The following is a 14,947-nucleotide window of genomic DNA, read 5'->3' as shown; positions in this document are numbered from 1 at the left end:
TATTAGCCAATATTAGGTCAAGGTTCTCCTGTGGCATGATGTTTTGTAATTTGCCTTTATAGCGTGGATCCAGGATGCTGGCCAACCAGTAATCGTCATCGTTCATCATTTTGGCAATGCGGGGGTCCCTTTTTAGGATCCGCAAGGCATAATCTGACATGTGGGCCAATGTTCCCGGTGTCAATGATGCACTGCGAGTGCTGGGTGGAGGAGCACTTTCTGGCAAATCCACATCCCTCCAGTCACGCACAAACCCTGTACCAGACCTTGCCACGCCAACATTTTCACTTGCCCCACGAGATGCATCCTCCTCCCCTAAGTAATCATCCCCATCATCCTCCTCCTCCTCCTCCTCCTCTTCTTCCTCCACCTCGCCCAGGAGAGGTCCCTGAGCAGACAATGGCTGAATGTCATCAAGGATTCCCTCCTCCTCTTCCTCCTCATCAACATTGGCTGCAGACGCCTGCTCCTTAAGGTGCGTCAAAGTTTGCATGAGCAGACGTATAAGTGGGATGCTCATGCTTAGGATGGCGTCGTCTGCGCTTACCAGCCATGTGCATTCCTCAAAACACTGAAGGACTTTACAAAGGTCTTTCAGCTTCGACCACTGCACGCCTGTCAACTCCATGTCTGCTCTCAAAGTGCCTGGCCGTGTATCCTCCCACAAATGCATTATGGCCTGCCTCTGCTCGCACAGCCGCTCCACCATGTGCAGGGTGGAGTTCCACCTTGTTGCAATGTCGATAATGAGGCAGTGGTTGGGAAGGTGGAGCAATCGCTGCAGCTTCTGCATGCGAACGGAGTGTACAGGCGACCGGCGGATGTGCGCGCACAGTCTTCGCACCTTCTGGAGCAGGGCTGTTAACTCCGGATAATTTTTGAGGAAGCACTGCACCACCAGGTTCAAGGTGTGAGCCAAGCAAGGTATGTGGCTGAGTTTTGAAAGGGCTATGGCTGCCACAAAATTACGGCCGTTATCACTAACTACCTTGCCTGCCTCAAGATGTACACTGCCCAGCCATGACTCAGTTTGTCGCTTCAAGTACTCGGCCAGCACCTCGGCGGTGTGTCTGTCGCCCAAACACATCATCTGCAACACAGCCTGCTGACGCTTTCCACTAGCTGCTCGATAGGGGGACACATCGTGTGCAACAGTGGCAGCTGCAGATGGAGTGCTCGTACGACTGCGCTCTGTGGACGAGCTTTCGCTTCTGGAGGAGGAGGAGAAGAAGGAGGAGGGTCGAACGCCTACAGCCAACTGTTTACTATACCGTGGGCTAGGCAGCACTGTCCCACCACCGCTGTCCCCTGTGGACCCTGCATCCACCACATTAACCCAGTGCACAGTGATGGACACGTAACGGCCCTGGCCATGCCGACTGGACCATGCATCAGTTGTGAGGTGCACCTTTCCGCTCACTGACTGCTTGAGTGCATGGACAATGCGGTCTTTCACATGATGGTGGAGGGCTGGGATGGCTTTGCGAGAGAAGAAGTGGCGACTGGGTAGGTCATAGCGTGGTACTGCATAGGCCATGAGTTCGCAGAAAGCTGTGCTTTCCACCAACCGAAAGGGCATCATCTCAAACGAGATTAGTTTGGCAATGTGGGCGTTCAAACCCAGTGTACGCGGATGAGAGACTGAGTACTTTCTTGACCTACTCATAGTGTCTGGGAGCGTGAGCTGGACTTGAGAGCTGCATATGATGGAAGTAGCGGTGGACAGGGCGGACTGAGAGAGGGTTGATGATGGTGATGGAGTTGGTGTTCTTTCTGATGGCCTAGAATCAGTCTTTCGTTGATATAACAGTGGGATTCCCTGACTGCTGTGGCCTTGCAACGAAACCTCAACATTTGCTGCTGTGCTAACCGGTGGGCTTACAGTGGGGGAAACAATGTAGCATTGCTGACTACCTTCGTTGTGATCAGTTGCACATGTGGCACTTGAGGTTTGGTGTTGTGTCCACGCTTGCAAGTGCATGCTGGTTAAATGTCTAAGCATGCAACTGGTATTCAAATTTTTCAGATTTTTCCCTCGGCTAAAGGTCTTTGCGCACTTCTTACAGATAACCTTGGCCTGATCATGAGGATTTTGTTCAAAAAAGTGCCACACTGCACTCTTCCTACTTTGGCAGACATTTTGCGGCCTAGCACGCTGTGATCTTTTGACCCTCTGGACAAGCTGTCCAGCAACTCTTTTGATGTTTGGAACCTGTCTTTGGAGTGCTCCGGGCCTGCCAGATAACAGCTGTTGCGATGTCGATGTCTGCTGTGGATGCTCCTCATCTGAGCTATTGGAAGCAGCACCCTCTTCCCCCAATGGATGCCAATCTGGGTCAACAACTGGGTCATCCATCACCTCCTCTTCTATGTCATGTGCACCTTTCTCTGTGTCACCGTGTATGGTGGTATAGTGTGCGGGAAGGGGCACCTGAGTCTCATCAGGGTCAAAATCTGGCTCTGTACACTGCGAGGACAATGTAGTGCTCTGAGAGAATGTACCAGCAGAATCATCCATCAGCGGCTGTGCATCAGTGCACTCCATGTCAGATTCATCTTGGCCTGGGTAATTCACCATTTGACTTGATAATCCAGGCATGGTATGTGAAAACAGCTCCATGGAGTAATCAGTAGTATGGCCTGCGTCATCCTTCAATCTTGGTTGGGGTGAAGGACACAAGGAAAGGTGTTGTTCATGAATATGAGCCTCCAATGACGACTCAGTGCTTTTACTTTTTACAACTGAAGAAGAGGAGGCGACAGAGCTGGAGGCTGAGTCAGCAATGTAAGACAAAACTTTTTCCTGATGCTCTGCCTTTAAAAGCGGTTTGCCAACTCCTAGAAAACTAAGCGTTCGAGGCCTTATGTAGCCAGACGATGACGCAGGGGCAGCACCTCCTGCATTCAGTCCTATTTTGCTCTTGATACTACCATCAGATCCACCACCAATACAATCATTACCAGCTGCTAACCCCCGCCCAATTCCACGGCCTCTTCCACCAGCCTTCCTCATTTTTGGTAGAAATGTAGACAAAATCCATCAAACTATATAGTAATAAGAAAAAAGAGAAAAAAGGTGTCTATAGGACAGGGGAGATTTAGAATTTCTGCACACACTTGTGGACAGTGGACACTTTTGGATTGTGTGAGGCCCACTGATATCTGAGCGCTATGTGACACGCTCGATGGCACAGCTGCCTGTGACCAAAGTGACGAGAGGATAATGGAGATTTTGAATCTCTGCGTACACTTTTGGACACTGGACACTTGTGGATTGTGTGAGGCCCACTGATATCTGAGTGCTATGTGACATGCTCGATGGCACAGCTGCCTGTGACCAAAGTGACGAGAGGATAATGGAGATTTTGAATCTCTGCGTACACTTTTGGACACTGGACACTTGTAGATTGTGTGAGGCCCACTGATATCTGAGTGCTATGTGACACGCTCGATGGCACAGCTGCCTGTGACCAAAGTGACGAGAGGATAATGGAGATTTTGAATCTCTGCGTACACTTTTGGACACTGGACACTTGTAGATTGTGTGAGGCCCACTGATATCTGAGCGCTATGTGACACGCTCGATGGCACAGCTGCCTGTGACCAAAGTGACGAGAGGATAATGGAGATTTTGAATCTCTGCGTACACTTTTGGACACTGGACACTTGTGGATTGTGTGAGGCCCACTGATATCTGAGCGCTATGTGACACGCTCGATGGCACAGCTGCCTGTGACCAAAGTGACGAGAGGATAATGGAGATTTTGAATCTCTGCGTACACTTTTGGACACTTGTAGATTGTGTGAGGCCCACTGATATCTGAGCGCTATGTGATACGCTCGATGGCACAGCTGCCTGTGACCAAAGTGACGAGAGGATAATGGAGATTTTGAATCTCTGCGTACACTTTTGGACACTGGACACTTGTGGATTGTGTGAGGCCCACTGATATCTGAGCGCTATGTGACACGCTCGATGGCACAGCTGCCTGTGACCAAAGTGACGAGAGGATAATGGAGATTTTGAATCTCTGCGTACACTTTTGGACACTGGACACTTGTGGATTGTGTGAGGCCCACTGATATCTAAGCGCTATGTGACACGCTCGATGGCACAGCTGCCTGTGACCAAAGTGACGAGAGGATAATGGAGATTTTGAATCTCTGCGTACACTTTTGGACACTGGACACTTGTGGATTGTGTGAGGCCCACTGATATCTGAGCGCTATGTGACACACTCGATGGCACAGCTGCCTGTGACCAAAGTGACGAGAGGATAATGGAGATTTTGAATCTCTGCGCACACTTTTGGACACTGGACACTTGTAGATTGTGTGAGGCCCATTGATATCTGAGCGCTATGTGACACGCTCGATGGCACAGCTGCCTGTGACCAAAGTGACGAGAGGATAATAGAGATTTTGAATCTCTGCGTACACTTTTGGACACTGGACACTTGTGGATTGTGTGAGGCCCACTGATATCTGAGCGCTATGTGACATGCTCGATGGCACAGCTGCCTGAGACCAAAGTGACGAGAGGATAATGGAGATTTTGAATCTCTGCGTACACTTTTGGACACTGGACACTTGTAGATTGTGTGAGGCCCACTGATATCTGAGCGCTATGTGACACGCTCGATGGCACATCTGCCTGTGACCAAAGTGACGAGAGGATAATGGAGATTTTGAATCTCTGCGTACACTTTTGGACACTGGACACTTGTAGATTGTGTGAGGCCCACTGATATCTGAGCGCTATGTGACACGCTCGATGGCACAGCTGCCTGTGACCAAAGTGACGAGAGGATAACGGAGATTTTGAATCTTTGCGTACACTTTTGGACACTGGACACTTGTGGATCGTGTGAGACCCACTGATATCTGAGCGCTATGTGACACGCTCGATGGCACAGCTGCCTGTGACCAAAGTGACGAGAGGATAATGGAGATTTTGAATCTCTGCGTACACTTTTGGACACTGGACACTTGTGGATTGTGTGAGGCCCACTGATATCTGAGCGCTATGTGACACACTCGATGGCACAGCTGCCTGTGACCAAAGTGACGAGAGGATAATTGAGATTTTGAATCTCTGCGTACACTTTTGGACACTGGACACTTGTGGATTGTGTGAGGCCCACTGATATCTGAGCGCTATGTGACACACTCGATGGCACAGCTGCCTGTGACCAAAGTGACGAGAGGATAATGGAGATTTTGAATCTCTGTGCACACTTTTGGACACTGGACACTTGTAGATTGTGTGAGGCCCACTGATATCTGAGCGCTATGTGACAGGCTCGATGGCACAGCTGCCTGTGACCAAAGTGACGAGAGGATAATGGAGATTTTTAATCTCTGCGTACACTTTTGGACACTGGACACTTGTGGATTGTGTGAGGCCCACTGATATCTGAGCGCTATGTGACACGCTCGATGGCACAGCTGCCTGTGACCAAAGTGACGAGAGGATAATGGAGATTTTGAATCACTGCGTACACTTTTGGACACTGGACACTTGTGGATTGTGTGAGGCCCACTGATATCTGAGCGCTATGTGACATGCTCGATGGCACAGCTGCCTGTGACCAAAGTGACGAGAGTATAATGGAGATTTTGAATCTCTGCGTGCACTTTTTGACACTGGACACTTGTAGATTTTGTGAGGCCCACTGATATCTGAGCGCTATGTGACACGCTCGATGGCACAGCTGCCTGTGACCAAAGTGACGAGAGGATAATGGAGATTTTGAATCTCTGCGTACACTTTTGGACACTGGACACTTGTAGATTGTGTGAGGCCCACTGATATCTGAGCGCTATGTGACACGCTCGATGGCACAGCTGCCTGTGACCAAAGTGACGAGAGGATAATGGAGATTTTGAATCTCTGAGTACACTTTTGGACACTGGACACTTGTAGATTGTGTGAGGCCCACTGATATCTGAGCGATATGTGACACGCTCGATGGCACAGCTGCCTGTGACCAAAGTGACGAGAGGATAATGGAGATTTTGAATCTCTGCGTACACTTTTGGACACTGGACACTTGTGGATTGTGTGAGGCCCACTGATATCTGAGCGCTATGTGACACGCTCGATGGCACAGCTGCCTGTGACCAAAGTGACGAGAGGATAATGGAGATTTTGAATCTCTGCGTACACTTTTGGACACTGGACACTTGTGGATTGTGTGAGGCCCACTGATATCTGAGCGCTATGTGACACACTCGATGGAACAGCTGCCTGTGACCAAAGTGACGAGAGGATAATGGAGATTTTGAATCTCTGCGTACACTTTTGGACACTGGACACTTGTGGATTGTGTGAGGCCCACTGATATCTGAGCGCTATGTGACACACTCGATGGCACAGCTACCTGTGACCAAAGTGACGAGAGGATAATGGAGATTTTGAATCTCTGCGCACACTTTTGGACACTGGACACTTGTAGATTGTGTGAGGCCCACTGATATCTGAGCGCTATGTGACACGCTCGATGGCACAGCTGCCTGTGACCAAAGTGACGAGAGGATAATGGAGATTTTGAATCTCTGCGTACACTTTTGGACACTGGACACTTGTGGATTGTGTGAGGCCCTCTGATATCTGAGCGCTATGTGACACGCTCGATGGCACAGCTGCCTGTGACCAAAGTGACGAGAGGATAATGGAGATTTTGAATCTCTGCGTACACTTTTGGACACTGGACACTTGTGGATTTTGTGAGGCCCACTGATATCTGAGCGCTATGTGACACGCTCGATGGCACAGCTGCCTGTGACCAAAGTGACGAGAGGATAATGGAGATTTTGAATCTCTGCGTACACTTTTTGACACTGGACACTTGTAGATTTTGTGAGGCCCACTGATATCTGAGCGCTATGTGACACGCTCGATGGCACAGCTGCCTGTGACCAAAGTGACGAGAGGATAATGGAGATTTTGAATCTCTGCGTACACTGTTGGACACTGGACACTTGTAGATTGTGTGAGGCCCACTGATATCTGAGCGCTATGTGACACGCTCGATGGCACAGCTGCCTGTGACCAAAGTGACGAGAGGATAATGGAGATTTTGAATCTCTGCGTACACTTTTGGACACTGGACACTTGTGGATTGTGTGAGGCCCACTGATATCTGAGCGCTATGTGACACGCTCGATGGCACAGCTGCCTGTGACCAAAGTGGCGAGAGGATAATGGAGATTTTGAATCTCTGCGTACACTTTTGGACACTGGACACTTGTAGATTGTGTGAGGCCCACTGATATCTGAGCGATATGTGACACGCTCGATGGCACAGCTGCCTGTGACCAAAGTGACGAGAGGATAATGGAGATTTTGAATCTCTGCGTACACTTTTGGACACTGGACACTTGTGGATTGTGTGAGGCCCACTGATATCTGAGCGCTATGTGACACGCTCGATGGCACAGCTGCCTGTGACCAAAGTGACGAGAGGATAATGGAGATTTTGAATCTCTGCGTACACTTTTGGACACTGGACACTTGTGGATTGTGTGAGGCCCACTGATATCTGAGCGCTATGTGACACGCTCGATGGCACAGCTGCCTGTGACCAAAGTGACGAGAGGATAATGGAGATTTTGAATCTCTGCGTACACTTTTGGACACTGGACACTTGTGGATTGTGTGAGGCCCACTGATATCTGAGCGCTATGTGACACACTCGATGGCACAGCTACCTGTGACCAAAGTGACGAGAGGATAATGGAGATTTTGAATCTCTGCGCACACTTTTGGACACTGGACACTTGTAGATTGTGTGAGGCCCACTGATATCTGAGCGCTATGTGACACGCTCGATGGCACAGCTGCCTGTGACCAAAGTGACGAGAGGATAATGGAGATTTTGAATCTCTGCGTACACTTTTGGACACTGGACACTTGTGGATTGTGTGAGGCCCTCTGATATCTGAGCGCTATGTGACATGCTCGATGGCACAGCTGCCTGTGACCAAAGTGACGAGAGGATAATGGAGATTTTGAATCTCTGCGTACACTTTTGGACACTGGACACTTGTGGATTGTGTGAGGCCCACTGATATCTGAGCGCTATGTGACATGCTCGATGGCACAGCTGCCTGTGACCAAAGTGACGAGAGGATAATGGAGATTTTGAATCTCTGCGTACACTTTTGGACACTGGACACTTGTAGATTGTGTGAGGCCCACTGATATCTGAGCGCTATGTGACAGGCTCGATGTCACAGCTGCCTGTGACCAAAGTGACGAGAATATAATGGAGATTTTTAATCTCTGCGTACACTTTTGGACACTGGACACTTGTGGATTGTGTGAGGCCCACTGATATCTGAGCGCTATGTGACACGCTCGATGGCACAGCTGCCTGTGACCAAAGTGACGAGAGGATAATGGAGATTTTGAATCTCTGTGTACACTTTTGAACAATGGACACTTGTGGATTGTGTGAGGCCCACTGATATCTGAGCGCTATGTGACACGCTCGATGGCACAGCTGCCTGTGACCAAAGTGACGAGAGGATAATGGAGATTTTGAATCTCTGCGTACACTTTTGGACACTGGACACTTGAGGATTGTGTGACGCCCACTGATATCTGAGCGCTATGTGACACGCTCGATGGCACAGCTGAATGTGACCAAAGTGACGAGAGGATAATGGAGATTTTGAATCTCTGCGTACACTTTTGGACACTGGACACTTGTGGATTGTGTGAGGCCCACTGATATCTGAGCGCTATGTGACACGCTCGATGGCACAGCTGCCTGTGACCAAAGTGACGAGAGGATAATGGAGATTTTGAATCTCTGCGTACACTTTTGGACACTGGACACTTGTGGATTGTGTGAGGCCCACTGATATCTGAGCGCTATGTGACACGCTCGATGGCACAGCTGCCTGTGACCAAAGTGACGAGAGGATAATGGAGATTTTGAATCTCTGCGTACACTTTTGGACACTGGACACTTGTGGATTGTGTGAGGCCCACTGATATCTGAGCGCTATGTGACACGCTCGATGGCACAGCTGCCTGTGACCAAAGTGACGAGAGGATAATGGAGATTTTGAATCTCTGCGTAAACTTTTGGACACTGGACACTTGTGGATTGTGTGAGGCCCACTGATATCTGAGCGCTATGTGACACGCTCGATGGCACAGCTGCCTGTGACCAAAGTGACGAGAGGATAATGGAGATTTTGAATCTCTGCGTACACTTTTCGACACTGGACACTTGTGGATTGTGTGAGGCCCACTGATATCTGAGCGCTATGTGACACGCTCGATGGCACAGCTGCCTGTGACCAAAGTGACGAGAGGATAATGGAGATTTTGAATCTCTGCGTACACTTTTGGACACTGGACACTTGTGGATTGTGTGAGGCCCACTGATATCTGAGCGCTATGTGACACGCTCGATGGCACAGCTGCCTGTGACCAAAGTGACGAGAGGATAATGGAGATTTTGAATCTCTGCGTACACTTTTGGACACTGGACACTTGTAGATTGTGTGAGGCCCACTGATATCTGAGCGCTATGTGACACGCTCGATGGCACAGCTGCCTGTGACCAAAGTGACGAGAGGATAATGGAGATTTTGAATCTCTGCGTACACTTTTGGACACTTGTGGATTGTGTGAGGCCCACTGATATCTGAGCGCTATGTGACACGCTCGATGGCTCAGCTGCCTGTGACCAAAGTGACGAGAGGATAATGGAGATTTTGAATCTCTGCGTACACTTTTGGACACTGGACACTTGTGGATTGTGTGAGGCCCACTGATATCTGAGCGCTATGTGACACGCTCGATGGCACAGCTGCCTGTGACCAAAGTGACGAGAGGATAATGGAGATTTTGAATCTCTGCGTACACTTTTGGACACTGGACACTTGTGGATTGTGTGAGGCCCACTGAAATCTGAGCGCTATGTGACACGCTCGATGGCACAGCTGCCTGTGACCAAAGTGACGAGAGGATAATGGAGATTTTGAATCTCTGCGTACACTTTTGGACACTGGACACTTGTGGATTGTGTGAGGCCCACTGATATCTGAGCGCTATGTGACACACTCGATGGCACAGCTGCCTGTGACCAAAGTGACGAGAGGATAATGGAGATTTTGAATCTCTGCGCACACTTTTGGACACTGGACACTTGTAGATTGTGTGAGGCCCACTGATATCTGAGCGCTATGTGACACGCTCGATGGCACAGCTGCCTGTGACCAAAGTGACGAGAGGATAATGGAGATTTTGAATCTCTGCGTACACTTTTTGACACTGGACACTTGTAGATTGTGTGAGGCCCACTGATATCTGAGCGCTATGTGACACGCTCGATGGCACAGCTGCCTGTGACCAAAGTGACGAGAGGAAAATGGAGATTTTGAATCTCTGCGTACACTTTTGGACACTGGACACTTGTGGATTGTGTGAGGCCCACTGATATCTGAGCGCTATGTGACACGCTCGATGGCACAGCTGCCTGTGACCAAAGTGACGAGAGGATAATGGAGATTTTGAATCTCTGCGTACACTTTTGGACACTGGACACTTGTAGATTGTGTGAGGCCCACTGATATCTGAGCGCTATGTGACACGCTCGATGGCACAGCTGCCTGTGACCAAAGTGACGAGAGGATAATGGAGATTTTGAATCTCTGCGTATACTTTTGGACACTGGACACTTGTGGATTGTGTGAGGCCCACTGATATCTGAGCGCTATGTGACACGCTCGATGGCACAGCTGCCTGTGACCAAAGTGACGAGAGGATAATGGAGATTTTGAATCTCTGCGTACACTTTTGGACACTGGACACTTGTGGATTGTGTGAGGCCCACTGATATCTGAGCGCTATGTGACACGCTCGATGGCACAGCTGCCTGTGACCAAAGTGACGAGAGAATAATGGAGATTATGAATCTCTGCGTACACTTTTGGACACTGGACACTTGTGGATTGTGTGAGGCTCACTGATATCTGAGCGCTATGTGACACGCTCGATGGCACAGCTGCCTGTGACCAAAGTGACGAGAGGATAATGGAGATTTTGAATCTCTGCGTACACTTTTGGACACTGGACACTTGTAGATTGTGTGAGGCCCACTGATATCTGAGCGATATGTGACAGGCTCGATGGCACAGCTGCCTGTGACCAAAGTGACGAGAGGATAATGGAGATTTTGAATCTCTGCGTACACTTTTGGACACTGGACACTTGTAGATTGTGTGAGGCTCACTGATATCTGAGCGCTATGTGACATGCTCGATGGCACAGCTGCCTGTGACCAAAGTGACGAGAGGATAATGGAGATTTTGAATCTCTGCGTACACTTTTGGACACTGGACACTTGTAGATTGTGTGAGGCCCACTGATATCTGAGCGATATGTGACAGGCTCGATGGCACAGCTGCCTGTGACCAAAGTGACGAGAGGATAATGGAGATTTTTAATCTCTGCGTATACTTTTGGACACTGGACACTTGTGGATTGTGTGAGGCCCACTGATATCTGAGCGCTATGTGACACGCTCGATGGCACAGCTGCCTGTGACCAAAGTGACGAGAGGATAATGGAGATTTTGAATCTCTGCGTACACTTTTGAACACTGGACACTTGTGGATTGTGTGAGGCCCACTGATATCTGAGCGCTTTGTGACACGCTCGATGGCACAGCTTCCTGTGACCAAAGTGACGAGAGGATAATGGAGATTTTGAATCTCTGCGTACACTTTTGGACACTGGACACTTGAGGATTGTGTGAGGCCCACTGATATCTGAGCGCTATGTGACACGCTCGATGGCACAGCTGCCTGTGACCAAAGTGACGAGAGGATAATGGAGATTTTGAATCTCTGTGTACACTTTTGGACACTGGACACTTGTGGATTGTGTGAGGCCCACTGATATCTGAGCGCTATGTGACACGCTCGATGGCACAGCTGCCTGTGACCAAAGTGACGAGAGGATAATGGAGATTTTGAATCTCTGCGTACACTTTTGGACACTGGACACTTGTAGATTGTGTGAGGCCCACTGATATCTGAGCGCTATGTGACACGCTTGATGGCACAGCTGCCTGTGACCAAAGTGACGAGAGGATAATGGAGATTTTGAATCTCTGCGTACACTTTTGGACACTGGACACTTGTGGATTGTGTGAGGCCCACTGATATCTGAGCGCTATGTGACACGCTCGATGGCACAGCTGCCTGTGACCAAAGTGACGAGAGGACAATGGAGATTTTGAATCTCTGCGTACACTTTTGGACACTGGACACTTGTAGATTGTGTGAGGCCCACTGATATCTGAGCGCTATGTGACACGCTCGATGGCACAGCTGCCTGTGACCAAAGTGACGAGAGGATAATGGAGATTTTGAATCTCTGCGTACACTTTTGGACACTGGACACTTGTGGATTGTGTGAGGCCCACTGATATCTGAGCGCTATGTGACACGCTCGATGGCACAGCTGCCTGTGACCAAAGTGACGAGAGGATAATGGAGATTTTGAATCTCTGCGTACATTTTTGTACACTGGACACTTGTGGATTGTGTGAGGCCCACTGATATCTGAGCGCTATGTGACACGCTCGATGGCACAGCTGCCTGTGACCAAAGTGACGAGAGGATAATGGAGATTTTGAATCTCTGCGTACACTTTTGGACACTGGACACTTGTGGATTGTGTGAGGCCCACTGATATCTGAGCGCTATGTGACACACTCGATGGCACAGCTGCCTGTGACCAAAGTGACGAGAGGATAATGGAGATTTTGAATCTCTGCGCACACTTTTGGACACTGGACACTTGTAGATTGTGTGAGGCCCACTGATATCTGAGCGCTATGTGACACGCTCGATGGCACAGCTGCCTGTGACCAAAGTGACGAGAGGATAATGGAGATTTTGAATCTCTGCGTACACTTTTGGACACTGGACACTTGTGGATTGTGTGAGGCCCACTGATATCTGAGCGCTATGTGACACGCTCGATGGCACAGCTGCCTGTGACCAAAGTGACGAGAGGATAATGGAGATTTTGAATCTCTGCGTATACTTTTGGACACTGGACACTTGTAGATTGTGTGAGGCCCACTGATATCTGAGCGCTATGTGACAGGCTCGATGGCACAGCTGCCTGTGACCAAAGTGACGAGAGGATAATGGAGATTTTGAATCTCTGCGTACACTTTTGGACACTGGACACTTGTGGATTGTGTGAGGCCCACTGATATCTGAGCGCTATGTGACACGCTCGATGGCACAGCTGCCTGTGACCAAAGTGACGAGAGGATAATGGAGATTTTGAATCTCTGCGTACACTTTTGGACACTGGACACTTGTGGATTGTGTGAGGCCCACTGATATCTGAGCGCTATGTGACACGCTCGATGGCACAGCTGCCTGTGACCAAAGTGACGAGAGGATAATGGAGATTTTGAATCTCTGCGTACACTTTTGGACACTGGACACTTGTAGATTGTGTGAGGCCCACTGATATCTGAGCGCTATGTGACAGGCTCGATGGCACAGCTGCCTGTGACCAAAGTGACGAGAGGATAATGGAGATTTTTAATCTCTGCGTACACTTTTGGACACTGGACACTTGTGGATTGTGTGAGGCCCACTGATATCTGAGCGCTATGTGACACGCTCGATGGCACAGCTGCCTGTGACCAAAGTGACGAGAGGATAATGGAGATTTTGAATCTCTGCGTACACTTTTGGACACTGGACACTTGAGGATTGTGTGAGGCCCACTGATATCTGAGCGCTATGTGACACGCTCGATGGCACAGCTGCCTGTGACCAAAGTGACGAGAGGATAATGGAGATTTTGAATCTCTGTGTACACTTTTGGACACTGGACACTTGTGGATTGTGTGAGGCCCACTGATATCTGAGCGCTATGTGACACGCTCGATGGCACAGCTGCCTGTGACCAAAGTGACGAGAGGATAATGGAGATTTTGAATCTCTGCGTACACTTTTGGACACTGGACACTTGTAGATTGTGTGAGGCCCACTGATATCTGAGCGCTATGTGACACGCTTGATGGCACAGCTGCCTGTGACCAAAGTGACGAGAGGATAATGGAGATTTTGAATCTCTGCGTACACTTTTGGACACTGGACACTTGTGGATTGAGTGAGGCCCACTGATATCTGAGCGCTATGTGACACGCTCGATGGCACAGCTGCCTGTGACCAAAGTGACGAGAGGACAATGGAGATTTTGAATCTCTGCGTACACTTTTGGACACTGGACACTTGTAGATTGTGTGAGGCCCACTGATATCTGAGCGCTATGTGACACGCTCGATGGCACAGCTGCCTGTGACCAAAGTGACGAGAGGATAATGGAGATTTTGAATCTCTGCGTACACTTTTGGACACTGGACACTTGTGGATTGTGTGAGGCCCACTGATATCTGAGCGCTATGTGACACGCTCGATGGCACAGCTGCCTGTGACCAAAGTGACGAGAGGATAATGGAGATTTTGAATCTCTGCGTACATTTTTGTACACTGGACACTTGTGGATTGTGTGAGGCCCACTGATATCTGAGCGCTATGTGACACGCTCGATGGCACAGCTGCCTGTGACCAAAGTGACGAGAGGATAATGGAGATTTTGAATCTCTGCGTACACTTTTGGACACTGGACACTTGTGGATTGTGTGAGGCCCACTGATATCTGAGCGCTATGTGACACACTCGATGGCACAGCTGCCTGTGACCAAAGTGACGAGAGGATAATGGAGATTTTGAATCTCTGCGCACACTTTTGGACACTGGACACTTGTAGATTGTGTGAGGCCCACTGATATCTGAGCGCTATGTGACACGCTCGATGGCACAGCTGCCTGTGACCAAAGTGACGAGAGGATAATGGAGATTTTGAATCTCTGCGTACACTTTTGGA

Source organism: Dendrobates tinctorius, unplaced genomic scaffold (assembly GCF_039654945.1).
Source record: "Dendrobates tinctorius isolate UK_male_01 unplaced genomic scaffold, ASM3965494v1 ptg000421c, whole genome shotgun sequence".
Lineage (NCBI taxonomy): Eukaryota > Metazoa > Chordata > Amphibia > Anura > Dendrobatidae > Dendrobates > Dendrobates tinctorius.
The sequence above is the reverse complement of the archived record's forward strand: the minus strand, read 5'-3'. Positions refer to the sequence as shown.